The sequence below is a fragment of the Dinoponera quadriceps genome, unplaced genomic scaffold (assembly GCF_001313825.1).
Source record: "Dinoponera quadriceps isolate SergipeBrazil2010 unplaced genomic scaffold, ASM131382v1 scaffold1496, whole genome shotgun sequence".
Taxonomy (NCBI): domain Eukaryota; kingdom Metazoa; phylum Arthropoda; class Insecta; order Hymenoptera; family Formicidae; genus Dinoponera; species Dinoponera quadriceps.
In genome coordinates, this window is record NW_014555557.1 from 416 (window position 1) to 7,643 (window position 7,228).

Here is a 7,228-nt window from a genome sequence, read left to right on the forward strand (position 1 = left end):
TGATGTCGGGCGTACGTACCATCGCAAATCAAAAATAAATTGTCGCAAACATCAAACAATTTTTTTGTTATTTCCGTATTATGATTTTGAATAAGATCTTTCCTGTTAACAGCATGTAAGCCAAAATGAAGTGGTAAAATGTCATTTTCAAAAGACTTAATTATGCTCGTAGAATAATCTGAAACTGATTGTTCATTCTTCAATTGCAAAATGGAAGCTATCATTTTGTTGGAGTTTCTTGTATGTAATTTCAAAAGGAACACAACCAGAGCTTGAATTACTGAACGGGACTTATTATTTCTCAATGAAACCATCATATTTTTTATTTAAATAAGATTGTCTCAAGTTTATCCCGTAAAGACACCAAGTTGTTGTTTTGAGAGAGTGAATTCACCGACTTTATCAAGTAATGTCGAATCATATTTCATAGAAAGTGTTTCCATCAATTTGGATAACTCTAACCCAGTGAGACTTGTTGTGTTAGAGTATATCTTCAAAAGATTAAGATCTTCTTCAAAAATTCGATTTTTTATTACATAGCTTCGACAACACCGATTACCATCTGGTATATAGATTTTTTTCTTAATGTATGATTGCATTCGAGCTTCTTCTTGAATTACCGTAAGATTTTTTGTGGAAGAACAAATGCAACAATATTTATGCGTAGAAACTATTCTCTGAATAGGAATTTTAATATATTCAACCTCAGGCATGGCTTCCTTTGGTTGTAACTGAATTTCGAATATCGGATCAGAAGTTGATTCGGAGAAAGGAAGATCTCTTTCCAACTCAGAATCATTTTCCGATTCTTTTTTTCTATAAATAGAAAGCCGACACCTGTGGCACAAAATGTCNAAGAAGATTAAGATCTTCTTCAAAAATTCGATTGTTTATTACATGGCTTCCACAACACCGATTACCAACTGGTATATAGATTTTTTTCTTAATGTATGATTGCATTCGAGCTTCTTCTGGAATTACAGTAAGATTTTTTGTGGAAGAACAAATGCAACAATATTTATGCTTAGAAACTGTTCTCTGAATAGGAATTTCAATATATTCAACCTCAGGCATGGCTTCCTTTGGTTGTAACTGAACTTCGAATATTGGATCAGAAGTTGATTCGGAGAAAGGAAGATCTCTTTCCAACTCAGAATCATTTTTCGAATCTTTTTTTCTATAAATAGAAAGCCGATACCTGTGGTACAAAATGTCATTGACGGATATCGTTCTTTTTAAACAACTAGAAAAAGAATTCGCTTCTTCTCCATTGAGAACTAATTTTTTTCTACCGTTTTTATTTAAAATAATGTCACAGCCAGCACACTGTAAGTGCACGTTTAACTTCGTAGACATTTTTTATCGTAACAAAATAATCTACGAAAATGACTTAGAAAATAGCAACAGTACGATGCTTTTTTCACGGAGTCCTAAACAGAGTAGTATGCAATAAGATTGCCGCCGCTGCGTGAGTGGTAATGGGTATGCTTTTCTACGAAGTCGCCGTAGGCATATCCCTAGCCTGGTTTGTCCTTTCATCCCTTGCGTAATCTAACGTATGAAGATATTTGGTATCTTGCAAACTCACTCGCACAAAGCGCTGAATTTATCGACATCGCGGAAAGTTTTAATGTAATAGCTTAAAATGTCGAGACAATTTCGAGGCACGGAAGAAAAGCTAATTAACACACGAGGATGTCGCAAAACATTCTATTTTAAATATTGATAACCGAGATAATTTATGCTTTCCACATTCCTTTGCCGGTCGTGTTTATTGTGAACGTGGCACCATACGCATGGGTGAATTGCACAAGAAATGGAATAGTGTTAGACATACATATCCTTCGTTACAGCATCAATTTAGCTCAAGAATTAACAGGGAATGTCGGTGTTGTTATACCGGAGAAGGATTGTGTTATTTCAGAAATGAACATTTCCAACGATATCTCGCGAATAAAAATATCGTTATCGTAGTACATAATTTTAGTAGTTTTGGTCGCGGAAACCCTCCTTTGAATGACGGTCACGCGATACTCGCTTCCTAGACTCGTGAAGTAAAATTTAGATTAAACATCATGTATTACAAACATTCACGACATTACAAACCGATTTTACATTTAAAAGCGGTCGCAGGGAGCAGATAATGCAACGTGTATAACAAGGGCTACCGACGCGAAACAGAACATCGATGCTCAAATGCGTGTCCGTGTTGTGTCTCTGTGCCGGCGTGTGAGCAAACGAATGTCCTGCCTGTTAGATGCGACGCATCTATTCGTATATTTTACGGGAGAGAATGTTTCGAACGACATCGCGCGCCAAAATTGTACAATGGGAAAAAGACAGCCTATGTCTGTAGCGTGGTGCGATTTTGCAAAGATTGCGCTCGTCTCATTAAAAGTAAAAAGTGACACGTTTTCGGCGAGATTTATTGTACGATATGTCGAATTGAATCCGTCCATGAATCATCCTTGCTAAATAAGGTCTATTTTTGGTGGTGGTAGTAGTGGTACGTGAGGTAATGATAATTCCGTATCATCCAAAGTGGTGAATCCGGAGCCTGCAAAGATTACATTTTTTAATGAGATAGAGAAGAAAGAGGAAAAGGAAGAGAAAGGAGAGTGTGTCATGTACAAAGAAGATTCGGGATCGACGAGATGCAGGAAAGATCGCGTCTCGTTTGTGTTTTATGTGTTTTTTGTGTTTTAGGTATATTGTGTTTTATGACTTTGAAACAAGAGAATCTACTCAAAGGCACAGAATCCGTAAAAATCCATGTAAACACACTTTGCGTAACGTAGTAGATGTGCAAAGAATGTATAGTTGAAAACGACATTTCCGTGAAGTGTCACTGGTGTGGTAGCCGGGAATTCATATTCCGTATTGATCCGGTGAAACAATTTATTGATTTCCCCACGCATACGATAAAGGATTTCAGATCGTTGCATCGCACAAAACGCGAGTGCGTTCGACGTCCAATTTATCTTGAGACATGTAGTCGAGAGCGGCAGCAAATTGGAACTGAAACTAATTTTAAACGGAACAAAAATACCAGGTTGTCAAGGATGAAATTTGTAGAAAAAAAGGCAAAGTTGATTGATAACTTACAAAAATAAGGAATTATTTTATTCATCAAAGTATGCACCCAAATTGTCTATACAATTTTGCCATTTATGCGGCAGGTTGTTCAGGACGGTGGTATAAAACCCTGGCGGACGAAAGTCAATGAATTCTTGGCCAGTTTTACAGCATTGTCGGAATTAAATTGTTTCCTATTAATGAGTTGTTCAAATTGCGGAAGAAGTGGTAGTCAGTGGGGCCTAGATCTAGTGAGTATTGAGGATGATGAAGAAGTTCGAACTCCAATTCCTGTAGTTTTGTCACAGTCATTTGTGCAGTATGTGGTCTAGCGTTAACGTGCAATAAGATTGGAGTCGATCTGTTGACCAATCTAGACTGTTTTTCTTTATGTTTTTGCATCATGTCGTCCAGTTGGTTGCAATATATTTCTGCTGTGATCTATGAGCCAGGTTTCATGAAATCATAATGGATCACATCTGCGCTAGACCACCAAACACTCACTATCAGCTTCTTTTCATGAATATTGCGCTTTGGAATGTGTTTTGGTGATTCATCCTTGTCCATCCACTGTGCTGAACGTTTGCGATTGTCATATTGGATCCATTTCTCATCACAAGAGAAAATACGATTTAAAAATGGATAAGAAATGTGACGAGAAAGCAACATCAAGCAAGCTTCCAAACGCTTTTGTTTCTGTTTTTTATTCAGTTCATGTGGAACCTACTTTTGCAACTTTTTCACTTTACCGATTTGAGATAAATGAGTTAATATTGTTTGTTTGCTAACACTAAACTTCAACGAAAATTCATAGGCACTCTGAGATGGGTCAGACTCAACGGTGATCTTTAGTTTTTCATTATTAACCTTTGATTCTGGGTGACCGCGTTGCTCATTTGTGAGGTCAAAGTTGTTTATGAAATTTGGCGAACCAATTTGATACTGTCTGCTACGTAGTAACACTAGAGCCAAATACACTATTAATGTTTCGCGCTGTCTGCGATGCCGTAGTTCCACGTAAGAACTCATATTTTATAATAGTGCGAATTTCCGACCATTTCATTTTCAACAAAATTAACTTAAAATAAAGTTTTTAATATTTTTTAGAGCTTATAATGATTTCTTTAAACAGTCGAAATATGTAACTTTCCAAAAAAAGAATAGAACGGTAATATATTAAGCCAATGTCAAATCATAAGCTGTTACATTTGGCAATATTATTAACTACAAATTTCATCCTTGCCAATTTAATAATATTGCTAACGGTCGTACGAGCTAAATTTGTCGGTAGCATCAATTATATGCCATGCGATTGCCATGCTTCCGAAAGCCTTCGGACTGAAAGATATCTCAGACGAGAGTATATTTCCACATTTATTTAATACCTTCAAAAACAAGACTTATGTAGGACCACTACTTGACGTAAAATATTATTTCTCCGATACGATGAAATTGGACGAACACGAACGGTTTATTGCATGGTATTCGGAGATGCGATGCTAAAACACGATATTTGATTTTCAGCCGGAGATAGTACACTATTTTTGCAACGACTTAAATATATTTTGGCGAGCGTGTATCGCCTATCGAAACATGTCCTTAGATCGAGGAAATATGTGTCTATTTGAGGAATGCACGACTATCGCTTTAAAATGCATGAGTGTTTTTCGTAAGAACTTTTTGCGTGAGAAAGAACTAGGCTTCATACCTGCATGGGGGTATAAATTAGTCAACAGACAATCGCACAAGATTCTACAGTGGTCATCGTGGTTGAAACGTGAACTTGGACAGGTATTAATTCACGCGAGGAAAGGTCAGGAATATTGTCTATTTGAAGGTGTGTTCGTCGATGGTTATTACGAGATGTCTAATCCGTCGCGGCGACATGTATTTCAATTTGTTTGACGTTTCAGGTACGGTTGCCCCAAATTTTTTCTTGTAAACCGAGATAAACCGCTCTCGACTACGCTTATCGAAGACACGATAGACTCGCGTTATGAGCGAACACTCATTATGACATAGCGACTTCGAAAACAAGGATACTCTGAGACAGAAAAGTAGGAATTCGGTTTTGATCACGAATTTCATGAAAATCACAAAATGCGTAAATTTCTTGAAAAAAACCATTCGATTTTGGAATTCCCAACGCTCGATCCTCGTGACGGTTTCTACGGTAGTCACACAGGCAATTTCGTAACACGCTATGAGGTAACAGGTACCGAGAAGATATGATACGTAGATGTGTGCTCTCCTTACCCGTACCTATCAAAAACTGGGATTTTTCCATTCGGACATCCCGACAATTACGTTGGTGAGGAATGCTTTGACCTGATTGGCAAAGCTCCTGGTTTTAACTTTGATTATGTTGAGAGGTTCGTACGTTGTACAGTTCTACCACACAAAATATTTTTCATCCACTACTTCCTTTTCGCACGTGTGGAAAATTAATATTTGTGCTGTGTCGCACATGTTGTGAAATACTTTCTCAAGCCGAGTGTACACATGACAACCCCTGCGNTCCGTACGTATCAAAAACTGGGATTTTTCCATTCGGACATCCCGACCTTTACGTTTGTGAGGAATGCTCTGACCTGATTGGCAAAGCTCCTAGTTTTAACTTTAATTATGTTGAGAGGTTCGTACGTTGTAGAGTTCTACCACCCAAAATATTTTTCCTCCAGTACTTCCTTTTCGCACGTGTGGAAAATTAATATTTGTGCTGTGTCGCACATGTTGTGAAATACTTTCTCAGGCCGAGTGTACACATGACAACCCCTGCGAATGAAAATTCAATAGTACATAGGTGTCTCGTGAACTACGCATGGCTATTGAGAAGGGTTATCTCGTCACATTCGTGAGCGAGATATAGCATTATAAAACCATTCATACAACTAGTCTACACGGCAGGGAGGATTGTTTTCCGAGTATATCAATACCTTCTTGCAGTTAAAGCAAGAGGCCAGTGGATGGCCGAGCAAATGTGGGGATGACGAAAACGCAAAGGAACGATATCTGAGTGATTATGAGAAAGTCGAGGGTATTGTTCTCAATAGCATAATATTGCCCTGAATCGAGGATTTCGCTTGGTCGTGAAGCTCAATTCTTTTTGGGGTAAATTCGGTCAATAATTCAAAATCCCGAATACCGAGGTTGTTAGAACACGTCAGAGTTTCTTGACTCTGTTCACGAGTCCGGAACATGAGATAATAAACATATTACCCGTAAACGACGAAGTAATATATGTTTTATGGCGGTCGAGAGAAAAGGCTGCTCTGTCTTCGTTGTTAACTAACGTTGATATAGTTGTTTTTACAGTGGCACAGGCGAGATTAAAATTATATTCATATTTAGAAAAGTTAGACCGACATGTGCTACATTATGACACCGATTCCTGTATTTACTTATCATCCGATAACTCTAATGTATACGAGCCGCGTACAGATAATTTTTTAGGCGACATGGCAAATGAGCTCGGGAGTTACGGCAACGGTAGCTACATCGAGTTATTTGTATCTGGCAGACCAAACTTTTATGAATACGTTGTGCATACTGCGAACGGTGACACGCGTGAAGTCTGTTAAGTGAAGGGGATAACCTTAAACTTTGAGAATTCGAGGAAAGTTAATTTTCATAGTATTAAGAAATTATTATTTTCTAAGAAAAAACAGGGAGAAAAGGAAAAGGCGAATGAGAAGGTAGCAAATTCGTTTGCGAAGAAAATCCTGCTGCATTTTAGAGCGATTAAACGCGTTTAATAGATAGTGACGCGAGACGAACGGAAGTCGTGCACACCTGTGCTGTTGAAACGCAGATTTAACAGTGACGGCTACTCCNAGAAATTATTATTTTCTAAGAAAAAACAGGGAGAAAAGGAAAAGGCGAATGAGAAGGTAGCAAATTCGTTTGCGAAGAAAATCCTGCTGCATTTTAGAGCGATTAAACGCGTTTAATAGATAGTGACGCGAGACGAACGGAAGTCGTGCGCATCTGTGCTGTTGAAACGCAGATTTAACAGTGACGGCTACTCCGCACTCACGGCTACATAGCATCACATGAATAGCTTGATATTTCTTTCATTTACGAAGGTAATCCCTGAAGTACCCAACCCAACAAAGAAAACACAAAAATTTTGGAAAAAATGTATTTATTTTTC

General features: G+C 38.0%; 2 pseudogenes; one reads left to right on the forward strand and one right to left on the reverse strand.

Moving 5' to 3' along the window:
* Positions 1 to 3,122: 3,122 nt before the first annotated feature.
* Positions 3,123 to 4,138, reverse strand: LOC106744637 (annotated as a pseudogene).
* Positions 4,139 to 4,392: 254 nt separating this feature from the next.
* On the forward strand, positions 4,393 to 6,656 carry LOC106744638 (annotated as a pseudogene).
* Positions 6,657 to 7,228: the final 572 nt, after the last annotated feature.